The sequence below is a fragment of the Pelophylax lessonae genome (assembly GCF_965119305.1).
Source record: "Pelophylax lessonae genome assembly, chromosome: 5".
Taxonomy (NCBI): Eukaryota; Metazoa; Chordata; class Amphibia; order Anura; family Ranidae; genus Pelophylax; species Pelophylax lessonae.
Genome location: NC_138772.1, coordinates 371,002,242 through 371,024,651, shown reverse-complemented (window position 1 = coordinate 371,024,651; position 22,410 = coordinate 371,002,242). Strand labels below are relative to the sequence as shown.

The 22,410-nt window shown below is 43.2% G+C and overlaps 1 protein-coding gene across 1 annotated transcript in view; it reads right to left on the bottom strand.

Moving 5' to 3' along the window:
• The window catches only part of RTTN (rotatin), a 423,025-nt gene that overhangs the window by 189,115 nt on the left and 211,500 nt on the right, over positions 1-22,410 (bottom strand). The gene's annotated exons all lie outside the window — the stretch shown is intronic.

Below are 22,410 nucleotides of genomic sequence, written 5' to 3'. Positions count from 1 at the left end.
TAAAAATCCGGTGTGTACCCGTCGGGGCCGGGTGACTTGCCGGGACTGAGAGACTTGATGGCCTTGAGAATTTCCTCCAGGGACAGGGGAGCATTCAGGTGCATCAGTTGTTCCTGGGTAACCTGCGGGAGGGGAACCTTGGAGAGCCAGTCCGAGGCCGTGTCCTCGTTCATGTGTTTGTGGCTATACAGTGATTGATAAAATTTAGCAAAGACCTCATTAATATCGTGAGGGTCCTCAACCCGATTACCGTCGGTATCTCTAAGGGCGGAGACCTGCGTCGGAGTAAAGGGTCCCCTGCATAGAGAGGCTAACAATTTGCCCGGCTTATTCCCATAAAAGTGGTATTTCCAATCCTGGTGCGATTTATAGAGTTGTTCCCGCTTCGCTTCCCACCCGTCGAAGGCCGCTTTGGCGGTGCGCCAACGTTCTCTATTCTCGTCGGAATTCGGAGTGTTCAATGAGGATTGGGCTTCTCTCAGCAGGGAGCTGGCTGACACAAATTCCTTGGCAATAGTTTTCTTATATGTCGCAGCGTATGAGATGATACGCCCTCTGAGCATGGCCTTCCCCGACTCCCAAAGGAGTACGGGGGAGACCGTGGGCGACTCGTGTGAGACAAAATCAGACCAGACATCCCTGATGAGTGAGGCGATCCCTGGGTCCTTGGTTAGAAAGGATGGGAACCGCCAGCATTTGGCAGCTGATATTTTCGAGTATATCGTGAGGGTTACTGACACTGGAGCATGGTCGAATACAGCTATGTCATGTACGTGCGGGGATAACGCACAGGGAAGCATTATGGGGTTAGCAAATATGTAATCGATCCTGGTAAGCGTCTGGTGGGGGTGAGAGTAAAAAGAATATTCCTTGCCATCTGGGTTGTTTAGTCTCCAAACATCAGAGAGATGTATACTATCCGCAAAGTCTCTCAGCAGGGGGGAGTGACGTTGGGGTCTGTGCAGGTGTGCATCCTTCGCTGTCCTCAGTGGGTTGCATTAGTAGGTTGAAGTCACCTGCCACTAGTAGCGGAAGGTGGAGGTACGGGGCTAGAGTGCGTGTAACCGTTTGGAAGAAGGGTTCCGAGGGTATTTTGGGAGCGTATATCCCAGCTAGCGCCCATTCATGATGAGCGGTAGCCAGGTGTATGACTGCTATCCGGCCATCGTCATCCAGATTTTTGTTGATGAGTATTAGGACGCCCGCCTTACCCTTAACTGCCGGGGATCCTAGAACCTGTCCTACCCACAATTTACGCATGCGATGGAAGTCCTTGGCTTCCAGGTGTGTTTCCTGAAAAACTGCAATGTCAGCCTTCAGACGCTTCAAGTGTCTAAGCACTGCCATTCTCTTGTTGGGGGATCTGAGGCCCTTAACATTCCATGAAATCACACTCATGGTGGGTTCCAGGGAGAGTATGTTCGGAGCCGGTTAGCGTTAACGGGTGTGAGTGCCCGGGTGTTCGTAGTTATTTGATTGACCCATGGTGTAGAAATAGTCGTGGTAAACAAGATGCCAATAGGTGCTGGTGCTATAAGTATCGGGTGAGGTAATGGGAATAGCCCAACTGGGGCAAAGGGAATCGTGGGGAACAGAGTGCAAACAAAAAGTATCGGACTTCTCTTTTTTCCTCATGGGAGCTCGCTCGCGCATTGGACAGCGTTACCAGGTCCAGTTATCTAGCCCTTTCTGCCGTTATCATGCCACACTGCCTCTGGCGGGCGCTGCAATGGACCCAGAAAGGGGAGTCCTGCACCAGCAATACGGCCGAAGATGTTAGGACTGGCCAAGGTGTGCAAGGCGAGCGGCCATCATGTACATCAAATCCTCTATGAGGGGGGTGAGCAGAACAAGAAAATGCTGCAAACAGCCGCGAGTCATAGAGGAGGGCAGTGCCATGGGTGGACCACGCGGCCACACATCAGTGCACCTGGGCACAAAACAAGTAGCTTACCATGAAATCTACAACAACAAATACAGTACAGTAATATCTAATGCATAGTTACCAGGAATACAGATGTATTGCTGTGGGTGAACACAGGATATGCACGTCAATGACCTCAAAAGAGGGGAGGAGGGACTAGTAGGCTGGTGTCCGGGTTATAGTCAGCGATGCCCATTTCGTGAAGAGGGACCAGATACTCATTGCTTCTTTGCCGGGTCTCTTCTGGGGGCTCCGTTGCTCCCTGTCGCCTTGAGGGCGCTGAGGGGAAGGCATGGAGGGAGGATCCAGAGTAATGTTAAAATGGCGTTGCAAGAAGTGGTAGGCCTCATCTGGTATGGAGAAAGACTTCTGTTCGCCAGATGAATCCACGAGGTGTAGAATAGCAGGGTAGGCCAAAGTAAATTTAAAGGATTTGTGGAACAAAGCCTGACAAATTGGCTGAAAAGCCTTCCTGCGACGGAATACCTGCTGGGAGTAGTCCGCGAAGATTAAAAGTTTGTGACCGTCAACTTGTAGGGCCTTGGAGTTGCGGAAGGATTTCAGGATATTCTGCCGGTCCATATAATTCAGGTACCGCACGATAACAGCGCGAGGGGTGCCTCTGTCATTTGAAGGGGCCCCCAGGCGGTGGGCTCGCTCCACCGAGCAGGCCGACTGGATCCCCAAGGCCGTGGGCAGGCGAGAGGAAGCCATATCACAGAGAGTGTCGGTGCCATAGGATTCTGGTAGCCCTATGATCCGGAGGTTATTTCTCCTGGATCTGTTTTCCAGATCATCCACTTTGTCCAGTAAATACCTTTGGGTCTGTCTGGCCTGTTGATCCATAGCAAAGGATCCCTGCAGTTCCATCTTCCAGGTCGGACATCCTGTGCTCCATTTCGGTCAGCCTGTGGGCATGGTCGCCTATCTCCTTCCTCAGCGTGATCCCATCCGAGATGGCTCTGTCCACTGCATCTTTGATGGTGGGTGAAAGGAGTGTGGCTACTGCCTGTGCTAAAGAGGCTATCTGTGCCTCAGGTATAGGATTCGGAGGCTGGCTGAGCCTTGCAGTGCCGGAGTGGGGGGCGGTGTCCTCCATGGCCGCCTAAGAGGAGTGCCGCCGTGTTGAAGAAAACGGTCCATGGCCGCCCGATCCCCGGGGTGGATGGAGGATTGGGTGCAGCGTCCGCGGGCTCAATAGGGCTGAAAATGCAGATTAGATCGCTGGCAATGCCTGGAGCCGATGTCCCACGCTGCTGCTTACATGGGCGCTGGCACCGGAAGTCCTCTGGATTTCTTCTTTACAGGGTTAGATAGGTTAGTGTGTTAGATTGTGGATGTCTAGAGATGTATTGATTTAAGCGTTAGGCTGGACTTCACCTTTAAACTGGATGGACAGATTTCTTGATTGAATCTTAACAACTATGTAACTATGATGACAGACCTATCAGCATGACAAGCAGTCTTAGTTACACATAGTAAAAACAGTTGTCCTTTAAGAAAAGTTGGCCAAAATCTAAGTGAATAATTACCAAGCCAAGCTAAATATATCCACAAATAATTTTTTCTGTAAACACATAAATATATATTTTCAATTGCCATTCAAAACCTGACACAGAGCAACGCATTAATTACTAAACAAAAATGTATGTTTATTGGTCTATGAAGAGATCAGTATTCAAGCCAGTTCCCTGGCAACAAACAAATCAGATGCCAAAATTGTAATGTCTGTTATAAAAAAAAATTATGCAGCTGGCTTAACTTTCAGATTTATCAACGCGTAACCACTCTTAGTGTGATACAATTGCAGGTTTGTAAAGACCCTTCCACTACTGACAATTTACTCTTGTGTTCCAAATAATTACAATACATGAATTACAGACCATCAATGAAAGTGCTGTGTTATTGGTACCTAGGAAGTATTGAAATTCTCATCCATATTTATAAATAAGGAAATTAAAATATGAGGTTCTGGAAAGATTCATTAAAGCCTATTTTCAACAATGTACCTAAAGAAAATCAGATTAAAGAATACACTTCGTTTTAGTTACTTCAATGATCATCAAACCTCAAAAACTAAAAGGGTAAATAGGATCTGCAATCAAGACAATTAGATGATGGACATTTAAAGGATAGGTTAACCTTTAAAAAAAATAAATTCAAATTTTTTGCAGGTAAAAAAATGCATTATTTTTTTTTTCTGAAGCCTGTAGTTCATTGCACCCACACAATCAGCAGATCATCGGTGCAATGTCAGACTCCTGCAGAATCTCAGTATAGCTGTCTGCCCGCACATCCCATAGGGGCAGACCATTACTAGAGAGCAGGAAGATCAATGAACTAGTTGAGGGCTCACCAGCACCCTCACAGTTCTTTGAGACTATAAACCATCTGCTGCGATGGCAGATGGTAGTCCTCGCTACACGTTTCCCTGTGTGTAACTCGACATGCAGCTAAACCTTCCTATTCTGCAATAAGCCAGACTGGATGTAACTGAGGCATTTGAGGAAGTAAAGCCTGTAAAAAAAATTTATATATATTTTTGTTACCTGCAAAGTAAATGCATAATGTGCTAGTATGCAAAGCATATTAGCACATTAGGTGACACACACCTGCAAACGAAGCCTGCATCATCCCCGCTGGAGGCTGCATCTATCTTCGTCCGTCTTCCTTGCGGGTCTGCGGACTCAGACTGTGCTACTGGCCGGAGCTGTGTGATGTCACAGGGCTCAGAAGAAATGGCACGGGCGGCCATTCCTTCAGAGCGCATGCGCCGATGATGTCATTGGCTGCATGCAATGTAAATATCTCCTAAACAATGCAACCTCTTTAACAAAACAGGATGGGATGAAACTATTGGAAGAAACCAGAAAATGTACATACAGTATAAGCAGTAAATTAAATACACACAAAATACAATGAACAAATAGGCTGTGAATGGCAGTAAGTAATTCTCACCAGCCATTCTGCCATTAGCGGATGCAAAGAGATGCAAGTTCCAATCCAACATGTGCTCTGATCACTGGTTTCTTCTCTCAAGTCTCTAAAATTGAGTCTGAGCTCCCAGGATGCACCGGTCTCTTCTAAGACTGAAGAATGATGGGAACTTTTGCTAAAGGAGTTGTAAAGGCAGGAAGGTTTTTTTTTTTTTTTTTTTTTTAACTTAATGCATTCTATGCATTAACTTTAAAGCTAAACAGTTTTTAGTTTCAGTACAGTAAATTCACCATTGACTCCATCTTGTGGTCAAATTTGATATTGAAAGCAAAACAACAATTATCCTGCTCGAGGCAAAACAGTAGTTGTAGTTAATTTATTTACAGATTGCTGTGAATGAATGACGTAGTCATGTGGGCAGAGCTTCACATTGACGTGCGCTTTTGAAATTGTGACAACGGGTGCTAGAGAGGATACCCTGCCGTCAAAGCTGGGGATCAGAGGGGAGCAGGCAGGTGCTGTATAATAAACATGTTATACCTTTAATATGGGTAGAAAACAACTAACATGTTACCAAAGGTGAATTTATCCTTTAGGAAGGCCATAGATGGATCAAAATGTGGCCAGTTCAGCAGAGACCAACTGAACTTCGATACATCTAATGCCAGAAGTTGATCTAATGATTGACTTCTGTCAAACGGGAATGTTGGTCAATGTTTCTCTACCAGCCGGCTACTGCCAATCAGCTGCAGCCACTGACCAGAGTCCTACTGTCAGAATACAATAGCACAGCAGGGAGGATTCTTCTATCCACTTTGTTTGTGTGAATAGGGAAATCCATTGATTGTTTATTTCGAACAGCTTGCAGACTGATCAAAAAAATAAATAAAAAATACCCTCCTCTGGCCAGCCTAAGCCCATGATTACTTAACACAAGAGACCACACCAGTAGGAAATTATTCATATTGGATTTTTTTTCCTCATTCCGAATATTTCAACCAAGAGACAAGACAGTCCTTGAGTGTTTGAATCACTTGAAAGTGCATGCCTGCGCAAAAAAGGAGTAAATATCCATTAAATGACACATTTATTGGAAAATAAGAAAGTTCTGCATGTATGGCTGCCATCTGATGTCAACTATTGATAAGTTATGTGATTTATCATAGAATAATGATTTTATTTCAGCTGTATCTTTCTTAGTAGTTACTAGAATGGCCGTTTGCTTCCTTTCTCTCTTTCTAAAACAAGTAACATATGTTTATTACAAATTATTGTATTATAAAATGCAAGGCAATTGGACAGAAACATTATCTGTAGTATTTACTCTGCATTTCTTCAATTTATTAAAATTATAAGCAAACTCAAAAAAAAGTGAAAAGTGAATTTTGAGCTATTTCAATCAAAGACTAACTGTTGGAGAGATTTCCCTGCCTATGTTTCCATACCAGCCTCATTGACGGTAACGATAAAGCCAAGCAACCTCACTCCTATAGTGTCATCTAAATTGGAAATCATATGTGAAGAATGATGTCCATCCATTGTAGCAGCAGTAGGTTTAGTGTAGAGTTGTTGACGTAGGTATTCAAAAGGGTCCCCAGAAGCTCAGATTTAAAACTGTGTTGCATACAGCCGGGCCTGCTGTCAGCTGCATTACACAGATTCAGACGATCTAAGAGCCTGAATTTATAAAAAGAAAATCTTTCACTGATGTATACAGTTCTTTATGTCATGTCTTCACCCTGTCATGTGTTCTCGGGTAATCATTAACCAATAAAATGACCGTCATGAAGTCTCAGATTATAAGCAGAAAGGTCAAGCAAGGAAATTAATGACATATTTTCCTTTTCTCTTCATCATGCAATTTTCACAAAAGCCTTCAATTCCGGCCACTGTTGTGCAGTTTCCATTTAACTGTAAGCCTGTCCAATCTACCTAATTCAGAATCATCAGATAAAAAGAACAGTACAATTTACGTATCCTTGGCAGCAGTTCTGTATTGGAACATAATAAGTGTGACATCTGTCATGAAAATGTCTTATACATAGCAGGGATCTCCCTAAATAAGCACCTTGGATAATCAGCCATCCTGCTTTAAAATATAGTATTCTTTAAAGCAATGAAAAATATAGGAAGCAGCAGAAGCAACAATCCATGCTAAAGACTGAATCCTGATGAGGGAAAAGCGAAGACATACCTATCATAGCTCTGGCAGCTTGACAAACTGCTAGAAACATTAAAGGGCTGGAGTGAAAATACAAGAACTATCTATATTTTATATATGGGAAAGTAGTGGAGGATTGTTATCTGTGAAATGTAGCAAACTAAGCATGTGCCTTGATAATTTAACACGTGGGAAAACAGTCTATACAATGAAAAATAAAGGGATGGTTGCACTGGTTGTAACTTTTTATTTTGTGCTGTATTTTATATATAAATCATTTTAAAAGCAGGATATTTTAAAGCATACTGCAATGGTTTGGCACAATGTTTAAAAAAATAAATAAAAAAAAGTGTAAATTTTTATACCCTTATTTTGCTTAAAGCCAGCTATAGATTATTCGAATCTCAGCCGATTCGGCAGGAACCAACCATGATTCGAACCATGCATGAGCAAAGTTGTACCAAAGTCGATCAATCAAAATAAATCAATATCAAAGAAAGGCGCCCTGAATATAAATTGGTTGGTAATGTGTAGCTGCCCCTTTAAATAAGTGAATAAATCACCTAGAAACTTAAAAAACAAAGTAAAGAATGGTGCTCACACAACTAAATACGATACATCATAAGACTTCATGTAACCATGAAGATAAGAAGTGAGGTCATATCTTAGTGATAAATATAAAAATATAAATTGTGATAAACTGACAAAGCAATAAAAAGTAAGTCCAATGTGACTATTCCCAAACATGAAATGAGTGCTTCAGTACTGTAAAAGCAGATGAGGAAGCAGGTGTTGACCTGCAAAATGCGTTGAACAAGCAAGATGACGCTGCTATAATTATACAGGATTTATATAGTGCTAACAGTTTGTGCAGCGCTTGACAATGTTAAGGCAGACACTACAGTTACAATACAATTCAATACAGGAGGAATCAGAGGGCCCTGCTTGTTAGAGCTTACCATCTAAGAGGGAGGGTCAAGTGATACAAAAAGTAATAACTGTGGGGGATGAGCTGATGACGAGAATAAAAGAAAAGTTCTTAGGTGGGGGCAGGATAGGCTTCTCTGAAGAGAAAAGTTTTCAGGGATCGCTTAAAAGTGGATATAGTTGGAGATAGTCGGATAGATTGGTGTAGGAAATTCCACAGGATGGGAGAGGCTCAGGAGAAGTCCTGGAGGCGAGTATGGAAGGAGGTGACAAGGGAGCTAGAGAGCAGGCGGTCTTGGGAGGAACGGAGAGGACGATTTGGTTGGTATTTTGAGACTAGATGTAGCTGGGGGCAGAGTTGTGGACAGCTTTGTGAGTTATTGTTAGTATTTTGAATTTAATTCCTTCTGGGCATGCCCAGAAGCGGTTTAGCAGGGAATGACGGGCCTGCACCAGAACTGACGAGCGGGGCCGGTGCAGGCGCTTTGACTCTTGGGAGCGATGACGTTAAGCTCCCAGGAGTCAACGCAAGCAGGAAGTGACAGCGCGGATGCGGCCACAGAGGGAGAAAGTAGAAGGAAGGTAAGTATACTTTCTTCAAAAACAAGTAAAGAAAAAAAAATTGAGACTATACATGTTTTTTAGGGCATTTAAAGCAAATAGTGGTACTCCCAGTGCTCAAATTGATTACTCAGAAACTGCAACTCCTCCACCACACCTCCTGTGCACCCCTGTAGCAATGGACACTCACTGAATATAATCAGATAGTGGCACTTTATTATGTCAGCATTAACTCCTCTCTCCTCAAGACTCCTCCTCTGCTCCTATTATCGGCTGGGGTCCCTCGGGCCAGAGTATCACTCCAAGGAATAATAGCTATAACCTCGGTTAACGCAGGGCCACATATCCCACATATTTTAAAGGGGGGAACTTGTGTGTAATATTTGTCGGCAATAAATTTGTTATTACACTAATGGTATCCTCTATTTTACTCCCCTCTGACTGGTGGTGTTTTGGGATATGTGGCCCTGCGTTTGAGTGGTAACCGAGGTTATAGCTATTATTCCTTGGAGTGATACTCTGGCCCGAGGGACCCCAGCCGATAATAGGAGCAGAGGAGGAGGAGTCTTGAGGAGAGAGGAGTTAATGCTGACATAATAAAGTGCCACTATCTGATTATATTTGGTGAGTGTCAATTGCAACAGGGGGTGCACAGCAGGTGTGGTGGAGGAGTTACAGCCCATTCTGAGTAATCAATTTGAGCACTGGGAGTACCACCATTTGTCAAGCCACCTTGCATGCCATGTTATTTATATACAGGACTTATTCAGTGACTGACTCACCAAGGGATATATTATCTTGTGGACATTTTCTTTTTGGATATATGCAAACAGATCGCTCCTTTTGCTGACATTAAGAAATTAATGCAATTTATGTGTTAACATATTAGCGCTGCTGAATGTCATTAATACTGAGGTGGATTGGGCACTGTGGTGTTGATTACATTTATTATAAGCCTAGTGTTTTACAGCAGCTGCTCTGAATTTTTATCTCAGTTGGTTTTATTTTATTTGAATTTTAATATTTGGTCATAACAATTGTGAGATATTGTTATAAGCGCTGGGTGAGTGATTGCAGGTCGTGTCAGTTAGCAACCACTTTTCTAAAAAAAATTAACCATTGGGTTTTACTGTCCCTTACAGGAGCAGGACACTAGGCAGGAAAAAGCTTGACTATGCCTATGGGCAGTCCCAGGGGGTATACACCCACTCTCACTTATAGGCACTCAGTTTTGCTACAATCAGTGTCAGATGAAAGCCAACTTCACAAAGGGGTGGGTGCTGTATCCATCAATAAACATCAGAGAAATGGATTTTATGGTAAGTCAAAAATCGAATTTTTTCTTTCATTTATTGACAGACACAGCTCCTAATTCTTCTTAACCATTGGAAAATCCCAAAGCAGTGTTAAACAAGAGGGGTGGGAAAACAGCAGGAAAAAAAATTCCAAGGCTAACCGTAGCCAACCAGGCAACATGAAGCTCAACCATAAACAACTGGAGCTCACCTGTTAAAAACAATACACCCTCAAAGAGGATCAGGTCCTCTAAACAGCAGTCTGCAAAACTGCGGCCAAAAGAAGCATCCACAGACACCAACACATCAACTTTATAAAACTTTGTGAAAGTGTACACAGACGACCAGGTGACCGCCTAGCAAACCTGCATCGATGCCTCATGACAGAAGGCCCAGGAGGCACTTAACAAGAAAAGGAGGAACCTGACCCCTAATTGAATAGGCCTAAATTACTGTCTGTCTGAGCCATCTGGAAATGGTCACAGCAAAAGCACCCAACCCTTTCCGAGGTCCATCCATGAGTACAAATAGTGAGTCTGACTTCCTAAAAGACTCCGTAGCTGCCAGGTACACCGATTGCCTGAACCACATCCGGGGAATGCAAGGCAATTTCCTTAGGATGTTTAAGCCTGGGACATAGAAAAGGCAACACAATGTCTTCATTCAAATGGAAATCAGATGACTTTTGGAAGGAATAACGTACAGGGACGAAGGGTCCCCTTAGCTCTGAACAACCAGGTAAGGTGGACAAGACAACGCCGCCAGCTCCAATACCCTGCGTGCAGCAGTAATAGCCACCAAAAAGGCCACCTCCTGGGACAACATAAGCAGGGAAACCTCCCGAATATTTTCAAAGGGAGGTTTCTGGAGAACTGACAACGCCAAATTGAGGTTCCATGGCGGCAATGGGGACCACACTGGAATAGTCAAGTGTCGAACTCCCTGGATAAAGGTATGTCTTCTAAGTACGATAATAGATCTTCCTAGGAGGTAAAATTTCTAGCCTTTAACAGAGTAGGAATCACCGATCCAGAAAAACCTCCATCCTTCAGCACCTGGCTCTCAACAGCCAAGCCATTAAAGCCAGCAATTGCAAAGCAGGATGGCAGATTGGCCCCTGGGACACCAGATCTTTTCTGAGAGGAAGTCTCTAAGGAGCATCAGCGACCAGCCATACCAGTTTGGCGTACCAAGACCAGCATGGCCAGTCTGGAGCCACTAGAATGACCGAAATCCCATCTGCCTTGATCCTGCACATGAGTCTTGGCAGAAGTTTAAGACGGGGGGGCATAAATCAGAGGATACTGACTCCAAGGAGCCACTAATGTGTCTGTGGCGTCGGGATCTCGAGACCGTGCCATAAACCTCTATACCTCCCTTGGAATGTGTACAGCAGAGAGGGCTGCAACAAATCAGTCTGCCCACCTTAGAATGCCAGGTACTTCCCGAGCCAGCAGGACACTTCTTGTGCCCCCCTTGGTGATTTAATTTTTACCCGACACCCCTGAAGACGAATTGTCCAATGATCCAAAGTATGATTGCTACTTCCAGTAAATTAATCGTCAGTCTGTACTCTTCCAGGGTCCAGACCCCCTGAACACAATCTGTGCTGTGGGCGCCTCCCCACCCGGACAGGCTGGCATTCGTGGCGACAATTGTCTAGTACAGGGGGAGAAAGGATTTTCCCTGTTGAAGTGCTGGGGAATGAAGCCACCTCTAGAGACCGTGGATTCTTGTCTCATTTCAACAGAATTTTTTTGCAGAAATCTCATGTGGAACTGTGCAAAAGGAACTGCTTCAAAGGTAGACACCATCAGGCCCAGCACTCGCATGCAAGCCCGGAGGGATGACTGTCTGCTGGACAACAGAAGCTGGATTGCCTCCTGCAATGTCTGGAGTTTTTTCAGAGGAGGAAACACTCTGGCTGAGTCCAGAGTCAGAGTCCAGAGTCAGATCCAGATAGTCCAGTTTTGTAGATGGAACCAGAGCAGACTTCTGAAGGTTCTGAATCCAGCCAAACTCCCTCAGAGTTCACAGAGTAATCTCCAAGTCGTCCATAAGACGCTGCTCGCAGAAGATCATTCCGGTACCCCAGTACTGCGATACCCCGCTGACGCAACAATGCTAGCACCAGGGCAAACACTTTTGTGAAGACCTGAGAAGCAGAGGCGAGACCAAAGGGTAACGCCACAAACTGATAATGCTCCTCACCCACGGCAAAGCGGAGGAAGCGCTGGTGACCGGCACATATTAGAATGTGAGGTTAGGCGTCCTTGATGTCAATCAAAGCAAGAAAATCCCCCTGATGTAGGGACGCCACTACCGTATGAAAGGACTCTATTCAAAACTTCTGTACCCGCACCAAGCAGTTTAGCGCCTTGAGGTCCAGCATTGATCATACCTTGCCTTCCTTCCTGGGCACTGTAAAGAGGTTTGAGTAAAACCTCTAAAAACGTTCCGAAGTCGGAACCGGAACAATCACCCCTTAAAGTAACAAGTCTTGCACTGCCCCAAAGAGACCCGGTAAGCAATCTGGGGGCAAGTGCAAGAACCTTTCCGGAGGATAAGACCAAAACTCGATCTTGTAGCCGAAGCTAATGACTTCGTGGACCCACTCGTCCTGTACCAAGGAGGTCCACAGATCCGGAAACCATCAAAGACATCCCCCCACCCCAGAAACAGGTGAGGGCGCCCTTTCCTGCAGAGGAAGCCTTGGTCTGGAAGAACCCGCTTGTGGCTTGCCAGACCAGGTCCTCTTGGAACCTCGGGTGGAGGCCCTGAAGGGCTTTGATCCCTTGTCTTGAGATTTTGAGGGCCGAAAAGGCCTCTTATGAACCGAGAAGAATGGTTCCCGTCTACAACGGCGCTCCTTGCCCTTGGTAGACTGTGAAATAAGAGTACTCTTATTGGGGGCTGTCGGCCAGGAGGAACACTGTAATTCAGTCTAGGTCGTATGCGCCCTCACGAGACGTTTAACTCGCAGGTCAGCCCCTCGTCCAGTGGGGCTATGTTGCAGCCGACCTAGCGCGGAGCTGAGGCCTGTGCGTGCTCGCTGGCCAGACTGGGGGGACCCTCTGGATCCTGTAAAAAAATATCCAGTCCGTGACCCAGTCCATGTAGATTCTCACAGGAACAAAATAACAAACATAGGGAAAAAATGTAATTTAAAAAGGAAAAAATTGCCAGAACCAAAGATCTCAGCAAGGAACTAGGTCCTTACTACTAGGCAGGAAATAAAGTGCCTATAGCAGAGAGTGGGTGTATACCCCCTGGGACTGCCCATTGGCATAGTCAAGCTTTTTCCTGCCTAGTGTCCTACTCTTGTAGGGGGCAGTAGAACTCCAAAGTTTAAGAAGAATCAGGAGCTGTGTCCGCCAATGAACGAAAGAGAAATAGGTCTGTTTGGCAGTGTGGAAGTAATAATTTTATTTTTGGAGGGCAGATTTGTATTGACTGAAGTCTTATGCCACAGATGCTCAAGAGCACGGCTACGTTTTTTTGAGATTCCTGGTGTCATCTCTTTACCAGGGTTGTAGGGGTTGAGGCCTGACTGTGTAGTGAGGGGGGGGGGGGGGTTGTTTGTCCAGGGTTGAGGACAGGGATTTATTGTAGACCGAAGTGGCTAGATTTGGGCAGGGCAGGACAGGGGTGAGATTTTGTCACAGAGGTGGTTAGTAGCAGAATAGAGAAGTGTTAAAGTGGCAAGGGTTTCTACAGGTGAGTGTTAGGCGATTGGAGGGAACTGTGGTGGAAGACAGGGAGAGAGAGAGGGAAACTAATGAGGTGGTGATCAGAGAGAGGAAAAAGATTGTTGGAGAGGTTGAATAGAGCGCAAAGGTAGGAAAATACAAGGTCAAGGGTGTTGCCGTCTGTGTGAGTAGAAGCCTGTACCCATTGCTTCAGATCAAATGAGGAGGTTACACTAAGGAGTTTAGAAGTAGCAGGAGTGTTTGGATTAACATGACACAAACACTCCTGCTACTATGTTGATATCTATATGGGAGTCTCTAACACCGAATGTGCATTTGCTATGTCATGTATAAATCATATGTAATGCAATTCAGGAATGTATACTGCACAACTATTGAGGTTTTTAATCCTCTTATGATGCAATAAAATATGTTACAACTTATTATATATGGTGTGGTTCCTTAAAAGTCTGGTGTATACTTGTCAATAGGGATCTCATTTTTTTTTTTTTTTACAAATAAACATTGCAAAAGTGGATATTGGGATTGCTGATTTTATTTATCAGTATTTTACAAACACTTTTAATCGGCTGTCAATGGAACAACTGCATCCATAGTGTCCCCACCCAGGGACTGCCCCTCAAGACATTTTACAACTGGTGTGATCACAGGGATCTGATGTGGTAAATCATATTTGTGTTATTGTTAAAAGACAACATAGTATAGTTTCTAAAAAGAAAGCACTAACTTAGCTTTGGTTGCCTGTTTCTGCTCACTAAAGGTCTAAATAGGTAGCCTCTCTGCTAGGAGAGGGGTTGATGTCTTTGCTCTTACTCAAAGTCAGCAGCTACAACTACTGTAGCTGCTGACTATTAATATTAGGACACCTACCAATGTCGGCACCCCAACCAATTCTTAATCGGTTCTAGGGTGTCCCCTACTGTACATGTGCAAAGCATGCTGCGCTTTCTGAATGGCCTGACAGTGGTGGGAGGAGGAGGAGGGCCAAACTTCTGGGGGACCTCACTCTAAAAAGTAGGGACTGGTACCCACTGGTACTGGTAACCCCAAAAAAGAGTTTTAGTATTGCACTTATAAATGGTATGGTAAACGGAGCTCTCAAAATTGAAACTGGAAGCACAGCTGTATCCGCCAGCATGCTTTTCACTAAAGCGGAGGAGACATAACCGAAAGTTCAGCCGTATGCATTTTATCATTCATGTGTGATGTCTTCAGGAGCCAATATTGTAATGCTAAATGTTTATTGCACCTAAAAAGAGGTTCATTTAGCTGTGTGCCTATGTATATTCTGCTGTTTATGTCTGTGCTCGCAAGCAAGGTGTCTGTAATCGTCAGGTGTCCGAAATACTGAAGAGTTTTGTTCTCACTACCTGCTGGTTATAAAAAGTAAATATTAAATACTCAAAGCAATATTTAATATTCAGGGCACAATGAAGTATTCCTTTTGGCGAAGCACATCCTCATGTGTGCAGCAGTATTCTTTTTGCTCTACTCTTCTTTCCGTCAAGAAAGAGGCATTACAGTGGCTTAAATTTCACTTCTGGGTATCACACACAAAGAAAATAGATTGATGCACACCATATATTTTCTTTAAAATGCAGATTTGTTATCATCAAAAATAACAAACATTTTTACATTAGTTAGCAGTACCTGTACCATTCACAGGCTACATGTCTGTCACTTTTCACCACCTCATGGAGTTGCAACAGTGTGCAAACCATCCATTTAGAAAAAGATGATACTTTTTTTCTGCTTAGCGTATGCACGGTGAACACTTTTTTTTCTGGTTTGCACATGCACAGTGAATTGGAAGTGGCTACACAAAGGCATGAAGATTAAAATGTGTGCACCTCGCAAACAAGAATTAGTAAATATTTAATTCGCAAAAAAGACTTACACCTTTCCACAGAGATACAAATAATTATAGATACAAGCAGAGCTAAAGTTGTCAATGGACATAAAAAACTGGATTGGCATGCAGGCATTTTTGACGGCAATTTAGACTGAACGTCCCCCATCACAGGGCAGGGGAGCAGGAGGGTCTGTGACAGGTTTTCTACCAGATTGAGATGGCGGTCTTTCTCCAAAGATATGAGATTGACCTTGCTGAAAACAACTGGATTGGACATCTGTCATCTCACCTCTGTTGACAGATTTAAATATTTTTTTAATCTTTATTGCATACAGTTTCAGTAACATTAATACATGAAATTAAAAAAAAATACATATTCTTAAACCGGTGATAGGTCTACTCCTATTGGGAGATTTATTAACCCTGACACAGCAAAAAATGCATTGTCTAGATTTGCATCAGACAGATGCCTGATTTTGTCAGTTTCCCGCTTGATAACCTAACCCACAAGCCATCACAATTGGATCACACCCAATTTGCATCAAATCTAATTCCAACAGCCTGTTATGCTAGTCCGAGACCTCTCTAAACTATCCATAACTATACAGGCGGTCCCACAATTACAAACATCCGACTTACAAACGACTCCTACTTACAAACGGAGGAAGACAACAGGAAGTGAGGAGAAATCTACCCCTAGGAAGGGAAATTCACTCCTGTAAGAGTTCTCATGGGAAAAGGGTATCTCCACTGAAGCTTTATCACTAATCTTTGTTTCCACAACAAACCAACATTTTCAAAATCCAGTTGTCATAGGGACAGGAAGTGAGGTGAAATCTTCTTAACAGGGGTACAGACAGCGAAACAAATGGTACAGGGGGTGTTAACCCTTCCCAATGCTATGCAAAAAAAACGTAAAAATTATTATTTTGGCCGGAGCCAAACTTAAAAAATTTACTGTTCTGACTTGCAAACAAATTTGGCTTAAGAACAAACCTACAGTCCCTATCTGGTTTGTAACCCGGGGACCACCTGTACTGCTAAGCTGTATATCAGAAATTACTAAAGGAAAAATTAGCAGGATGGCAGGGCAGGTACCGTTTTAGAAAGGGCACCATAAGCAGCCCCACAATTTTCTCAGCATACATTTGTTTCTAAATTTCAACTTCTTGAAGTGAACACATCTTCAAAAAACTTCCTGTGAGTGATAAGCAGCCATAGTGTAACATCCTGACTTTACAGTAGTCTAACCATATATTCAAAACTATATCCTATATAAATGGACATGCACCTTGCGTATTAATTGGTTTTTCTTTTTTTCTTGAATTACTTTTGTAGTCAGTGCAGACAAAAAAGTGAAACCTCATTGCACTCACATGCTGTCTCCCTTGGTACTGGAGGTGCCCCTTGTTTAATTCCTAAGTGGTTGCAGTTTAAAGTGGAAAATGACTATTTTAGGAACAAGAACAAGATACACTCTTCTTTAACTCCCTAAACGAATGAAGAAGCTAAGAACTAAGGTAATGGACCTTTTAGGTTCTATGCGGATAGATGAACTTAATTTTTGATACCGCATTCATTAAAGGTTAATTACCATTAGAAAACATATCAACCATGAACATTCCCATTAAGAGTGAAGTGAAAACGAGAACAGCCGGTATCCACGCAAAGCCATTTTATCATTAGATTTTCTGTTAGCTTATATTGCTCTGCGGAAACAGATATGTCTTAGACTCCTTAGCAGCATGCATTCAACTATTAACGCTAAGAGGATTAATTATTCCACACTGTAATAACCGACAATTAGCTCTTTATTTCTAATAAAGTTTTTGGCTTTCATATTTCTAGTATACATAACTTAATATGTTCTGGATTATCAACAAAACAGTCTAGTGAAAAATGAAATCATTAACATGCCTATAATGAGCTGCAGGAAGTGTATGTCTGTAAAGGATGATAAAAGAGCTACCGTAGATGTGTTCTTCAAGGAAAAAAAAAACATAAGCCAACACAGGCATGGAAGAGAATTAAAAAAAAAAAAAGTCAGTTATACAAAGTGCACACCCATGCGCAAAACGGTTCTAGGGCACAAATTCAACCCATATAACATAAGCAAAGGAAAATATTATATTAGAATAAAGAGTCCATAAGGAAAGCCTATAAAACATGAAAAGTTCATAAGGTTAGCAGCCTCAGTCTACCCTTCACACAGGATCTGGGACAGTTCCCACCAGCAGAACGAATGTAAACACCAAAAAGAAAAGAAAGGGAGAGATCTTCACTACCTGAGCGCAGTATTAATTAAAAAGCAATAGAAATTAAATGTATATAATGTACCCACATGTAAAATGAATATACGAGCACAAGTCTCAAGTATGTGGCAGTATACCAGGTGGTCAGTGGTGTTGCTGAAGACCCCTCTAGGTGGATGTGATGTCAGATACCAGCATCCAGGAAGTATACCTGGAAAGAATCATCAGTATGTAAAAACCAAGATCAAACCAAGACTGCCGCTGGTTCTTCCTGGTGTGTTTCCTGGTATACTTTCTAGATCCTGGTATCTGACATATCCACCTAAAAGGGTCTGCAGTAACACCACTGAGCAGCTAGTATACTGCCACCTACTGAATACCAGAAAGATGCGTTTGTATATTCATTTTACATAAGAGTGCAATAAATAATTTTAATTTTTATTGCGTTTTAATAAATACTACACTCAGGTAGTGGTGCTCTCTCTCCCTCTTTCCTTTCTTTATGGAAGAGAATTCACAAAAGGTGACAGTACATTGCTGCTATATTACTGACCTGCCCTTCAGAATATCAACAAAGATCCTTGAACTGTTTAGGCAAGTGCAGACTTTGTGAACAGTCAGTGCAGGGCCAGCCCTACCATTGGACCCAGGCGGAATTTTGAGAGGGGCAGCAGAGGTGGCTCTTTAATTAGGCAGGCGCCTTAGGCCTCACGGTCGCCTAATTTGTCTAAATGAAGAGCCCCCTTTGGGCTCTAGAGATTGACCACCTCGCTCACCCACCTGCCCGGCACCTCTCCCTCTCCCAGCCAGGCGAGGGACTGCATCGCTCAGCTGGGATTGCCACTCACATGGGCCAGTTACAGACAGGCTCCGGGAAGGGAAGGGGAGGGAAGGAGGAGGAGGAGCCACAGCCACCACAGCAACATGACCAGAACTTAACCTTTACCTCACCAGCCACCCGCTGGGCACACTGCTTGAGTGGACAGACAACAGGGACACGCGCGTCGCCACCCCGTTTTTAAAGCCAGCCAGAGAGCAATCACTCCAGCCGGACTGTTTGCAGGTCACAGGTAAGTCCCGGTCCAGACACCCTGTCCTCTTTTACTTCCTGAAGGGAGACTGCATGTGGCCATGGAGATCACTGGGCTGTGTGGGGGATTGATTGTAAAATTGACTGTAAATGTTATGCTCATGTCATGTGTGGAGGTCTAGGGGGCTCCCTATTATACCTGGTTGATTGAGGGCCCATTCACAGCAGCACACGGTCAGTGCGACTAAGGTGCATTATGTGTGTGTTTCCCACGCAGCAGGTGAACACACTACCCTTGCGATCTGCTGCACGTGGGTGCCAATGTATTGTTAATGGTACCCCAAATGAAGTGTGTTTACAGGCACAAAATTGCATGGTACCACAGTAGTTTGCGGTTTGGTGCACTGTGTTTTTGAAAGTAGTGCAAACACTACTTTTTACGCAGTCTGTGCTCACTGGAAAGCGTGTGTTCCCATGTGGTCCTGGTATGACCAGGCCCTTAACCTAGGTTCACACTTCTGTGTTTAGTGCAAAACCTGACTTGCTGATAAATTTTATTTTATTTTTAATTATCATGATATAAAATAATAGATGTTGGGGCATTTTGGTAGGGGTTTTTTTTTTTTGGGGGGGGGGGGGGCAGCATTTCATTCTTGGACCCAGGCAGCACAACTTCTTAAGACAGCCCTACGTCAGTGCATAGATGTGCAAAATCTCAACATCTAGTTGTAGTTCTAGTGTTCTAGCCAAGACCCCTAAAAGGATGTTGAGGCCTCAGTATTGTATTGTGGGATTTGGGAAATGCATGCCAAAACGCCAACTATCATAAAAACATTTTGTATTGGCAGTTTTGGGGTGAATCCACATGTCTAAAACAAGAAAGAGCTGCACCACACCTAGATAATTCTTTTTTTTTTGCTTAAAAGGAACCCGATATCCTCTAGTGGGCCCTGTGCTCGGCACCATGGAGCTCTATTGGCTCTATTCCATTGAACATCAGAATTGACAGGTGCGCCACCGGCGCCCTGTGCTTTTCACAGATGAGAGCAGGTCCACCCCGAGCACGTGACAGACGTGAAAATGTCTAGAGAACCTGTGGAGAATGTTATGCTGCCTGTAACATTGTCAAGCATGACCGGTTTGGTGGTGGGTCAGGGATGTTCTGGGGAGGCATATCCATGGAGGGATGCACAGACCTCTAGAGGATAGACAATGGCACCCTGGTTGCTATTTGGTATCAGGATGAAATCCTTGGACCCTTTGTCAGATCCAAGGTGCAGTGGGTCCTGGGTTCCTCCTGCTGCAACACAATGACCAGCCTCATGTGGCAAGAGTATGCAGCATAATTTTTTCACTTTGAATTTCAGGGTGTCTTTGAATTTTGCCCTCTGTAGGTTGATGATTTTCATTTCCATCAAATGATGTGAAATTACTTTGTTCCCAACACATTACCCAGTCCATATAAGTATAGATATCCAGCATGATATTTTTCCCCATTGAGATCTGATGTGTTTTCAAAGTGTTCCTTTAATTTTTTGAGCAGTGTATGTTCCCTCTCATCTGATAGGAGCAATTTATCTGTACATTTGTTTATGGTCATTATCCTGAAGAGTGTGGCAGTGACTAGGTAGGATCAATGAGCTCTCCAAAAAGCACTTGCACCCCTAGATAAATCTAAAGAAAAAAAAAGGCAATAATCTGGTGTAAAAAAAAAGAAAAAAGAAAAAAAAAAGAAATACAGTAATGGCTGAATTTTTGATCATTTATCCTTGAGAATTATATGAAGTAGTCAGATTGAACAGTCGAAAATTAAAACCTTAATCTGGGGAAAGAGGTTCTAAGTCTAGCTTATCTGGCTTTAAAGGGACAAAAAGGGTCTTTTAACCATAATTACAGCAGCTAATATAGAGTGTATATCAACCCCAGAAAGAGTGCAGAAGTCTGCATTGCCTGAGACATGAAGTGAACTCCGTTAAGGATTCCATTCACTGTCCCTTGAGACCTCACTTTTCAAAAGGCAGTGGGTGGTGCCAGTGTGGGTAACCATTAGTGCAGAGCTAAGACTTAGGGTAAGAGCTGCCAGTCCAGGAGCCAAAAGATTGTTGTTTTCAGTGCTAGGACTTCTAGTATCATAAACAGAAAAGGGGTCTCCCATGGGAATGGTAGGTGTTGTACTAGTGTAAATATGGTGAAACTGGAGGGTGCCATTCTGGTACTTTAGGGATATTTTACAGAGACAGAAAAAAAGCTTATAATGCATGCTGAGTCATTCTGCAGAGAACAGGGGTATGGCATCAGGAGATCCTAAAATAGCTTGCTAGAAGACATCAATCTGTAAAAATTAATATCTAAAGCGACCAGTCAGAAGAGAACTAATAAATTGTAGTATAGTAATTTTACTAGATGGAATTTCAGACAGCAGCTACCCTGTTCCCCACCTTGGCAGCATAACTCTGTAGTTTTCTTATTTTTTTCTTTACAGAATACGGAAAAGGTACATACTGTATATATATATATATATATATATATATATATATATATATATATATATATATATATGTGCACACACACACATACATATACATACATACATACACACACATTCCTGGGTCTCCTTCCTGGACCCACTACATCACTCTTGATGTAGGACACCTCACCTTTGACAACTGTAGATTGGCTGAACTTCTTTTCCAAACCTTTATGAGCCCTACCACTTTGGTCTACCTCCCCACAGCTATAATCAGATGATGTTTTTGCTATTTGCTACTCCTAACATGCTTCTTTCGGAGTGTCCTGGGTGTGCAATCCCCTAAAAGTCAGTGTACTCCAGTGGGCACACAGAATGTGATATCAGCTTAACTTTCAACAAAATAGCAGCCATCTGCACACAGACACAGAAGCCCTGTTGCATGAATGTGAATAAAATGAGTAAAAGATGGCTTTACCTTCTGTTTTCCACATGTAGACAACATCTTAGATACCTTTTGCCCTTTTCAGGGTTTAATCACAGAAGAAACTCATGTAATTTTTTTTCACATTAAGGCAACATGTAATCTGTATCAGTGTGCAGATAGCTACTGTTTTGTTGACGTGTTCTAGAGCCTAACAAACTAATCCTGTCTGTCTTGCACCAGTCTATTTACAAGTTAATTCGATTTATACAGGTTTGGGAGACATTTTACCAGTACGATTTTCATTGTTTTGCACTACATCAGATTAACCCTTAACACCTAACTCCAGGTTTACTTTGACTTTATTTGCTTGGGCCAAGCTGGCCCAAGCAAACTATTTCCTTTACGAATAGATGTGGCCTCTGTATAAACTGTATATAGCACCACAGGGGAAGTAAGCAGAACTCTTCAACAACACAGACAGAAATGAAAGTATTTTCTTTTTATAATAGCACACAGAAAGGCTACAACTCCAATTAAATTTTTAGTTGTGTCCCTCTTGCACATTTTCCCCCAGGTCATGTTTGGTAAAACCATTGTCAGCAGGACAGAAAATGGGAGTAAATCTCTTGAAAGGAGCCCAGGATATTGGTAAAAACCCTACAGGAGCTGTAATTCTTCCCTGCTTTATTCAAATCAAGAAACCAAAAGTTTTTAGCTTAACATTATTTAAATGCACGTAGCCTATATCAACTAAAGAACAGCTGGGGCATTACACCCTTAAACCAGCTGGGGGTGACAAAGGAGTGTGTGTTCCCAGTGGTGTGAACTGTGTAAATCTGCTGCAGCTCACAAACACAAAACAGTGAG